The 10,746-nt window shown below is 32.4% G+C and overlaps 1 long non-coding RNA gene across 1 annotated transcript; it reads right to left on the bottom strand.

Annotated features, from left to right (window-relative positions):
* Nucleotides 1–7,337: 7,337 nt before the first annotated feature.
* On the bottom strand, nt 7,338–8,844 carry LOC107913201 (uncharacterized). The gene is made up of 3 exons (XR_001688427.2): nt 8,462–8,844; nt 8,230–8,344; nt 7,338–7,831 (listed from the first exon to the last, which is right to left on the bottom strand). It is a non-coding gene; the product is annotated as an uncharacterized lncRNA (long non-coding RNA).
* Nucleotides 8,845–10,746: the final 1,902 nt, after the last annotated feature.

Below are 10,746 nucleotides of genomic sequence, written 5' to 3'. Positions count from 1 at the left end.
GATTTAGTGCTAATGATTCCTGCATGCATTTTAGATTTGATAGATCGGTGATGTAATATGTTTAATTATCTTCATTTTTTTAGCTCAAGAAGCTACTGAAGGTCCGAGTGATAAAGGCAAAGGACTTGCTTTATAGACTTTGTTATAATTTTTGGTGAGTTCGTTCTTATTTCCATATGTTGTGTCCTTCTTTATTTTATAGTTTTATAAAGTAAGTATTCTTTCTTACTAAAGGATGAAAAGTGAATGTGTGTGAATAATGATTGTCTAGGGTCGCTAATCTGAGTTTAATATGTCTGTGATATGAAGTACGAGTCATTTTTCATGCTTAAGCCATTACCAAATGCTTCTGATATGAATAAATGATATAATATGAATTGATATGTAGAGATGAATATGAGAAGATATGTTTGTGTAGCCTCCGGTAGGGCAAATATATTACAAATCGGATTGGCAGAACACAATAAAACATGCTATGCTGAATGAAAATGATTTGAGGAGTTATAGTGAAGAACGTATATGAATGAGATCATATATTATGTATTTGATCTGAAATCTGGGTATGTGGTTGACATGAAAATGAATTGTCTGAGTTATGTTGAGTTAGTTATAGTATTCGTCTATGTGATATGCCATTGACGTATTGTGTCTATTCGAGTTCTATATATGCCATTGGGCGTACTTTATGTTAATCTTTGAATTTTTTTTAGGATCAAATGTGCTGTTAGCATTCTTACTTAAGATATCTTTAGAACTCACTAAGTTCTTATGACTTTACTCTATTACCTTTTCCTTCTCAGGCTTGTTGTTTGAAGGAAAACTTATTTGAAGGATTACTCTAGAATGTTGCTACTATAGTGATATGACTACTTTATTTCGTATTATGGATGATTTGTAGTGGTGACATTTAAATGTATTTTTTTAGAAGGACATGTATAAAGAAGATTTGAAGATTAGGCTATATTTTTAATGCAATCTCAATGAAGTTTCATGGATTGGATTTAAAGTATTATGCTTTGTTTGAAGACAATATCATACTTAAACTTATAAGCCACATAGCTTATACGTTATTACTTTTAATCTGTTAATGGTTTAATTCAAACACTGAAGTTTTACAAAGCTTTCGCCAAAACTAGTTTTGAATTTAAGATGACTTCTAAGTAGTAACACGTTATACTTGGATCTTTTTAAAGGATCGGGTTTGGCGTGTTAGAAGTTGGTATAAGAGTCAAGGTTGAGCCGGTTCTCAAAAAATCGAAGTCTATGTCACACCCCATCATGCATAGTATGCCTCTGGCTTATCCCTTATTGTTTGAATTAAATTAAATTTTCTTTTGGAGTGATATAAGAAAATGTCAGACGAATCTTGATAAGCTACTGGAGAAGAAATAGAGAGTCATATGCCTTTTACTGCTTAGGAGCAGGCCCCTACAAACAATATGGGTAATGCTGGGAATGCCTTCAGGAATGTATTTTTCATAATGATGACACAATTGTTTGATCAGTTTATGGGGAATACTCAAGATCCTCAGCCGCAATAGCTTCAACAACCACAGTCTGAAGTGGTTCGCCCAGCACAACCTGCTTCACTAGTGCCTATTGTGACTTCATCTAAAGTTGACACTGTGAAAGAAATTCAAAAAAGGGGTGCTATGGAATTTCTTAAGGATAAAAATGATGATCCCACTGTGGCTGAGCAATGATTATTTTGTGTTTGCAAAGTGATAAAAGAATTGAAGTGTACACCAGAAGATAGTCTCATGTGTGCCATATCTTTGCTAGAATGAGAAGCTTACCAATGGTGGAAAACATTGGTTAGTGTGACTTTTGAAAATGTTATTGATTAAGACTTCTTTCTAGAAAAGTTCAAAAAAAGTATGTGAATCAAAGGTATGTTGAGCAAATGAAGAAAGAAATTCTATATCTAAAACAAGAAAGAATGTATGTGATAAAATATGAACGAGAATTTGTAAAACTTAGTCGTTATGCTAAAAGTATGTTCCAAAAAAATGTGTGATAAGTTTGAGTAAGGGCTAAAAGATGAAATTCGTGCATTATTACCAGATTTTAAATGTAAAAGTTTAGCAGCTATGATAGCCAAAGCTCATATGGTTAACTGTGAAGGATTTAATAGACAAGTTGTTTCAATGGCAAGCTCCGGTAGGTCTAAAGTGATAAGAAATGTTAACTATGAATACTGTGGTAGAAATCATGATGTAGAATGTTGGAGACGTTTAGGAGTATGTTTTGGATATGGATCTAAAGATCATATGGTTAAAGATTATTTTTCTAATATAGAAGTAAACATAGAGCAGTCTGTTTGAGGACATCAAAAGTTTCAGCAAGAGACTAGATTTGGAATGGTAGCAAAGTTTGGTTCAGTATAGAGAGTGCCAAGGGAAAAATTTAGTAAGCCAAGTTTTAAAGTGTTAGGTCAAGCTTATGTAATGAAAGCAAATGAGGATGCTGATCTGCTAGAGGTTATAACGAGTAAGTTTTCTTTTCTCAGAAATAGTATTTATGCTTTGATAGATCCAGGGTCCACTTATTCATATATATATATGTACTAAGGTTGTAGAGGGTTTAAGCCTTGAAATAGTATATTCTGAAATGAATGTGTTAGTAACTAATCCACTAGGCTAGGGTATTGTGATGAATAAAGTGATAAAGAATTGTCCATTGATATTTGGTGAGCACACATTTTTTGACAAACTTGTTGTTATTGAGTTTTCATAAATTTGATGCTATTTTGGGGTTGGACTGGCTGGCTAGACATAATGCTATGGTAGACTGTCGTACTAGAGGTGTACATTTAATAACTGCTGAAGGTAAGGAAATATTTATGCCTGGTGTACAGACTGGTTTGGCGAATAGGATAATTTTTGCTGTATCTGCTAGAATGTTTATTGTTAAGGGTGCAAATACTTATTTAACATATACTATGGATAAGTCAAGAAGGAGAGTTAGTCAAGTTCTAGTGGTAAGAGAATTTCCAGAAGTAGAGCTTTCAAGAATGCCACCTGCAAGAGATGTAGAGTTTTCAATTGAGTTAGAACCAACGCCTATCTCTTGTATTCCTTACAAAATGACACCGTTATAACTAAAAGAGATGAAAGCACAGTTGCAAGATTTGTTGGATAAGAGTTTTATAAGACCAAGTGTGTCACCATGGGGTGTGCCAATTCTGTTAATGAAGAAGCAAGGTTGAACTATGCATCTATGTATAGATTACCGTTAATTGAACAATGTTATGTGGGGTTACTGTTTTCTCTAAAATTGATCTAAGACCTGGATATTGTTAAGTGAAGATCAAAGGTGATGATGTGTCTAAGGCTGCCTTTCGATCGAGGTATGGTAACTATGAATTTTTAATGATGCCTTTTGGATTGACTAATGCGCCTGCAATATTTATGGACTTGATGAATAGAGTATTTCAACCATATCTGGATCAGTTTGTAGTAGATTTTATTAATAATATATTGGTTTATTCTAACGCATCTTTAAATGGGTATGGATGTGTGCTTATGCAGAGGTTATAACTTATGCATCATGTTAGCTTAAACCTCATGAGAAAAGCTATCTAACTCATGATTTGGAATTGGCAACAGTGGTATTAGTGTTGAAGATATAGAGACATTATTTGTATGGAGAGAAGTGTCATGTGTTCTTTGATAATGAAAGTTAGAAATATTTAATGACTCAAAAGGATCTAAATTTGCGCCAAAAAAGATGGTTGAAACTACTGAAAAATTATGATTTTATGTTTTTGGACTGTTTTAAAACTCGAAAATAAAAATAAATCATTCAGTCATAGTGAACATGTTGAGTTGTGACATATTAAAAGAATTTTATCAAAATTCTATCGGGGTAAAATCGTCAAAATTTACCGAGGGTATTGTCAAAATTTTACTGGGATAAAATTGGGATGAGAAAATTATTTAATATGTAGATATTAAAGTTTATTTTTGGAAATAGAAAAATTGAATTGGGTTGGATCATATTACAGAGTACTGGGTCAAAAAGGCCCAATAAGTACTCGTAATTGGACCCGATATGAGAAAGAAAATCCCTCATATAACATGAAGGGGGCAGCAACCTTAGTAGAAATACAAGGGTGAATCGTTCACCCCTCTCCTACTCTAAGTAGGATGTTTTTCTATTTAAAATGAACCTCTACAACTCTATAAAGGTTCTACCTTCTCTTTCTATAAATAGATAACACTGGTAGAGTTATAGACAGAACTTTTGAAAGATTGTTATTTTGTCAAAAAATAGAGAGAATTTATTCTCAACTTATAAACCTATTTTTCAGAATAACAATTTTATCGATTTCTATTAAAGAAGAGAGAATTTCTGTTTTCACCCTAAAAGGAAAAATTTTTCTAATTCTGTGTTTTGATTCAATTGGTTCGATCCCACACTCGAAGTAGTTCGTGATACGAGAATAGTGGAGAATCATTTGGTTGAAAGCCGAAAAACATCAAGGATCCGCTTATCCAAAAACACATGTACAAATTTGGTTAAGGTTTATTGTTATAAATATCACAAACTGAGTCAATTTTCAAAATTTTAATTTTCCACTGTGCAATATAATCATTTTCAAACCGGATTTTTTCCAACAGTGTTGCATTCTTTTGAAAAAAGGCAGACCGACTCTTGTGGATTTTTTGCACTAAAACTAGACATGATTAATGCTTATGATAAGGTGGAATAGGCTTTTCTGGAAAAGATGATGCTGAGACTAGGCTTTGTAATACTTGGACATCATTAGTGATGAGGTGTGTAACATCAATATCATATTTGTTTTTTTTTAATGGTTATAAGGCTTTGTAATTTGTGTGGAAGGACTTTCTAATTTGCTAAATTTGGCCAAATAAGACTGTGTCTTTAAAGGTGAGCGGGTGGGACAGAGTGGAATATAGCTAACTCATTTGTTTTTTTGCAGATGACGACATTCTTTTTGGTGAAACCAATGTAGAGGGAGCTAATGTAATGAAAGTGAGTGTTGCAAAGTATGAAGGGGTTTCGGGTCAATTAATCAAATTTGAAAAATCCCTTATTTACTTTAGTAATAATGTATCTTTGGAGACAAATGAGCAGATTGGGAATGTCCTAGGAGTACACATATCAAATAATCCAGAAAAATATCTTGGTTTGCCAACAATGGTAGGGCGACGAAAAAAAGAGTCATTCAGTAATCTTAATGAGAGATTTATCAAATAAATATAGAATTGGAGTGTTCGTTAGTTATCTTTGGGAGGAAATGAGGTATTTATCAAATCCTTTTTGCAAGCAATTCTAATTTATGCCATGTAATGTTTTCTTTTGCCTGTTATGTTATGCTATGAATTGAATAGTATAGTTAGTAGATTTTGGTGGCATAATTGTAGAATGAATAAATACCTTCATTGATGCCAGTGGAAGATAGTTTGTCGACCTAAATCGCAATGAGGGTTAGGTTTTCGAGATTTTGCCAAATTTAATGTGAACTTTTTAGCAAAGAAAGGTTGGCGTTTGTTATCAAATCCTAATTGTTTATTGACACAAGTTATGAAGGCTAAATATTATCCAATGGGTGATTTTATGCGTTCAAGACTAGGGTCTTACTCTCCTTATACCTGGAGAAGCTTTTGGAGTGCAAGTGGGTTATTGGAATAAGGTACTGGTTGGAGAGTTGGTAATGGTACTTCGATTAATATTTGAAATGATTCTTGGTTGTTGGGACCTGATCAAGGAAGAGTGGTTGCTCAGAACATAAATACAAACTTTATGGATGCTCTAGATCTAATAGATACAACAACTGCTACCTGAAAATCTAATGTCTTGAGTATTGAAAAAAATCTAGTTTGAAAATGATTTTCTTGCACAATGAAAAATAAAAAATTTGAAAACTAATCTAGACTGAAACCGTATCTATGTTTCTAGATAAGCGGATTCTTAATGTTTTCTAGCTTTCAACCAAACGAACTTCTTCGCTATTCTCGTACCACGAACCGCTCCGAGTTTGGGCTCGAACCAATTGAACCAAAACACAGAACTAGAAATTTCGAGAAAATATGATTAATATTTCATTACTCAACATGTTCGTTATGACCAAATGATTTATTTTCATTTTCGGACTTTAAAACAACTAAAAAATATAAACTCATTCTTTCGATAATTTTTGAGTAATCCATAAAAAATTACAAATTAACCCTTTCTCATTTTCATTTTCATTTTCATTTATATTTTGAAAAAACCACATTCATTTCCAAATGATTCTATTTTTCCATTTCAGAGAAAATCATAATTATTTTTGAATGTTTTCTATTTTCCTATTTCTATTAATTTTTATTTTGATTCAAACACGTAATTCATTTCTAATTTCAACGAACTAGCGGAGGGATCGATTGGATATATACAATTAGAGCTTAAATAATTTATAATTAAGTTTCAACTTTTCACCTATTAATTATAAAATAATTTAGTTACGAAATCATTCCACTATAGTATCATGACTGAGCTCTCCCTAAGGACATACCATTACGAAAACATCTACTCAATGCTCGTCCAATGACCTTGTCATAAGTGTGTTACCCTCATAAGATATCATTAATCTCTTTGAGATAATATTCACTCTCCAAATATAATCCTATTTTATCTCATGGTAACCATTAAATCTTCTTTAATGAAAAGTCAATTATTATCAAATAGGTAATCAAGTAATTCAGCACAAAGACGAACGGCCCATGGTCATGTTTACTTTTTATCAACCATGTACTGCCAATGAGAAAATATCATTTACCTATATTTCGGGCTATGAATTCCACTGTTGTGAATGACGCTACATACTGTAGAAGTCGTACACCTAACAAGCCAACTTCCAGTTCCTTATCTATTCGAACTCAGGCTTTTACTTACATTAAAGTGTACGAGTTACGCATAAATAGTTTGTCATCTAATCAGGATTTAGGTCTGTCACACTATGAATGTCATAAGTGAATAAATTCATAAATAGATGTAGGATCTATTCATTTTGGGTCTAGTCTAATGTACTATTAGTCCAATCAGCCATATTTATGTTTTTATCTTTTGAGTCATTCACTCTGATACCTAAGACAAAACATCTCCCCAATTAAACTTAATAGACAATATATTCGTCTTTCAAGCAGTTTGCTTATTTCCAATTAGACTAAAGACATGTTTAGGTTTGTTTACTAATACAAAATATTTTTCTATATTATGATCCGACCATCTAATACAACTTAATATTAGTTAAACATTAGACAACAAGTTAGCAACATTTTCTTCCATTTTACTTTGTGTACAAAAATAATTTGAGGACAATATACAAAGTATTAATGTAATTATGCATAATTTTATTAACCAATCTATTTGACAAATTACAAGTGTATTTAGATGAAAATACTATGCTTAAGGTACCAAATCTAACATTGAGATCGCTATTTGATAATGATCTGGTGAAGCGAATCCTGGCAATTATGCTCTCTAGCAGTGCCCATGATGATGAGATGGTATGGCAAGGGGACAACAAAGGTGTCTATTCTGCCAAAAGCGGATACAAATGGCTTTTTGGCAGAGGATTCAACTTCTTCAAGTAACGATCCAATTATTCATGCCTCTATGATACAAGCTTTCTATACTAACTATAGGACTTAAACATGGCGAGAAAAATTAAGATAACAATATGGAGAATTGCTAATAACTATCTGCCTACGCTACTTAATTTACAGACGCGAAGGATTGCTGCGATAATTCTTGCCCTGTTTGTCGATCTGCTGCGAAGTCAGTGGACCACTTGATCCGTGAGTGCCCCTTTACTCGGTAAGTCCTGCATGGGTTGGACGCGGATTTTTCCGCCACCAGCAGTGAACGCAATTGGAAAGCATGGTTAGCTATTATATTTGTTAATAGCAGTCAAGCCAAATGCAAACTAATAGCTATTTCTTTTTGGGCATTATGGTTCAACCGAAACATATTTATCATGAGGGAGCAGGTCAAAATGCCTTTGGGATCATAGCTTTCATTAAGGCGTATATTACCGAAAATGACAATTTGGAAGAAGTTTCAACTACCATGCAAACCCCAGTGGATAGGAAATGGGAACCGCCAATAGGGGCAGTTATGAAATTAAATTTTGACGCAGCATTTCATCAACACACTAACATTTCAATTTCCGGAATTATAGCAAGAAATACGGAAGGACAAATAATGGCTGCATGTACACACCTGAATGAGTATGTGATGGATTCCACAGTGGCGGAGGCACCTGCTTGTCTACAATCCCTAATCTTTGCGGAAGATTTGGGTTTTCAAAGGATTATGGTGGAAGGGGATACCTTGACTGCCATGAAAAATAATAAAAAGGCATCAGTGGAAGATAAATCTTGTATTAGTGCTTTAATCGAAGAAATTAGAGCAAGATCCCGGCGGTTTGAAAGCATAAGTTTCAGTTTTGTACCTCGAAAAGCAGACAACACTGCTCATATCTTGGCTGAGGAAGGGAAGTATCATGCTTGCTCTATGTACTGGATTGAAGAAGCTCCGGAGAGAGTGGAAAGAGAGGCAGATCAGGACCGATGATGGTTGAACAGGAATGACAAAAGGATTAATGACTTTTGGACTCCGACTTTATCAGATCAAGAAGGAATGCTCTCGTTTTTTTCTATGATTTCATGCCTTTCATCTGAAAGGAAGAGGGGAGGTTCCATTTCGTGTAATTGCTGATGAATTATGAGAGGGGTGTTAATTGTTTTTTATTTTATTTTTCTGTTTATTGTTATTCTTTATATTTGGCTTTTGCTCTACCGGGGTCCGGAGAGACTGTTTTAATGTGAGGCAGACGGTTGGTCTGCTGGTGTTTGTCTTTTCTCACCCCTCATTTTGAATAATTATAATCGCATTTCATAGGTGGATTTAGAATCTTTTCTTGCAAAAATTGTTTTATTATTTCCACGCCACGATGGGCCTTGTTTTCAGCATTCTTGTTGTGTGGGCAAAATATGTGCCCAAATCTGCAAATGAAAAGATCCAATTTGTATCCACCCACTAATTTCTTCATGCCATGCTCTTTTCTACTTTCATTTTTAGTTTTAAATTGACCCAAAATTAAACTTCACATTCCAATATCTCATAAACTTCACCAATCATTTGATTCAATGATTAATACATAATATTAGATCCATAAGTAGGATTAAAATCTTTTAAAACAACAACAACAAAAAGGGTTAATGAAAGTCTCAAATTTGCTAGTAGAAGAAAGTAACCATAGACTCCTTATGGTCTCTCAAAACAATGAGGTTTTAGTTTAAGTTTCAGCAACAAATCAAAACTTGTAAAATCCTAGCAGGCCTCATGAGTTTGTTGATGGATTAAACCATGATCACATATGGTTTTAAATATTAAAAAAAATTGATTGACATTAGCAACGTCTCCCACTAACTCATTATTCAACCATTGTTTTTTATCCTATTCTTTTTATTTTCCTATCGACTAAAACAAAAATAAAACCTTTCAATTTAGGCTTAAACCCTTTTAAAGTTTGCTAATATAAGAATCAAAATTTTCAAAATGTTAATATAAATGACTAACCGTTTTAAAAGTACTGATTATATCAAACATTTTAAAATAATCAAATAAGGGCTAAACCTTTTCAAAAACGCTCAAATAAGAGCTAAATTTTTCTAAAAGTATTTCAATAAGAGCTTCTCAAATGTCATATATCATATTTTAAATTATGTTTCGACGATTTTTTTTCTTTTAATTCAAGTATTATGTGTTTTATTCTAAGCACGTTAATCTTTACCTAATTTTTTTTACAAAATAGATTAAAATAGGTTAATTTAAAAATTAGACTCTTATTTAACCATTTTAAAAAAAATTAAAGGAAGAAATGAAGAAACATGAAATGCTTGACATAAGAAAAAGTAAAAAAACAGAAAACCAGAAGGCGTTGTCGTTTAGTGGGTGGTTTTGTCAGCAACGTAGAAAAAGGTTTAGTACGTAATCGGCACGCGGCACCCTATTCTGGACAACGCCAGTAACTGCTCTTGTAGCAATATATAAAAAACCACAATCTGTCTGTTCACACAGTCGGCTACTACAGTACTCAATACATGCATGCATTCCTATTTTCTTACTTTGGAGATTTCACTACGTCATGTTTAGATACATTGTTACCACAAATCTCTATTAACATCATTTCATTTTCATTAAGTGGTTAGATTCTACGTTTTCGGCGTTGACATCATTTATCAATGCTTCAAGTGAAGGACTTTTTTTCCTTTTTTAAATTAACAATTTTTATTATTTTACTAATATGGGTGAAAGAAAAAACCAACATTTTGAAAATAAATTACAGCTTTTTTTTTAAAAAAAATAGAGAATTATTTTTAATTTAGTTATTCAAAAGAAGCTATTTTAAAATAAATACAGAAATATTTGGTTTTAGTGTAAGAATATGTCAAATAGAAAATTTATTAAGAAAACAAATAGGAAAATAGGATAAATTGGTGATTTCTCTTTTTACGAGAAAGTGAAAAATTAATTTAAGTATTAAATGGTTATTTTATTTATTTTTAATTAAAATTAGTTATTGATATTTTAAAAAGTGTTAAATTATTATTTTTAACTACTAAAATATTATTTGAGTCTTTTTTAAGAAAAAATTAATGGTCGAAAAAACAAAAGAGAACTATTTATAAAATGACAAACATTTCAGGCATTTTTATATTCATATTTTTATTT

Source organism: Gossypium hirsutum, chromosome D11, assembly GCF_007990345.1.
Source record: "Gossypium hirsutum isolate 1008001.06 chromosome D11, Gossypium_hirsutum_v2.1, whole genome shotgun sequence".
In the NCBI taxonomy this organism is placed as follows: Eukaryota; Viridiplantae; Streptophyta; class Magnoliopsida; order Malvales; family Malvaceae; genus Gossypium; species Gossypium hirsutum.
The sequence above is the reverse complement of the archived record's forward strand: the minus strand, read 5'-3'. Positions and strand labels throughout refer to the sequence as shown.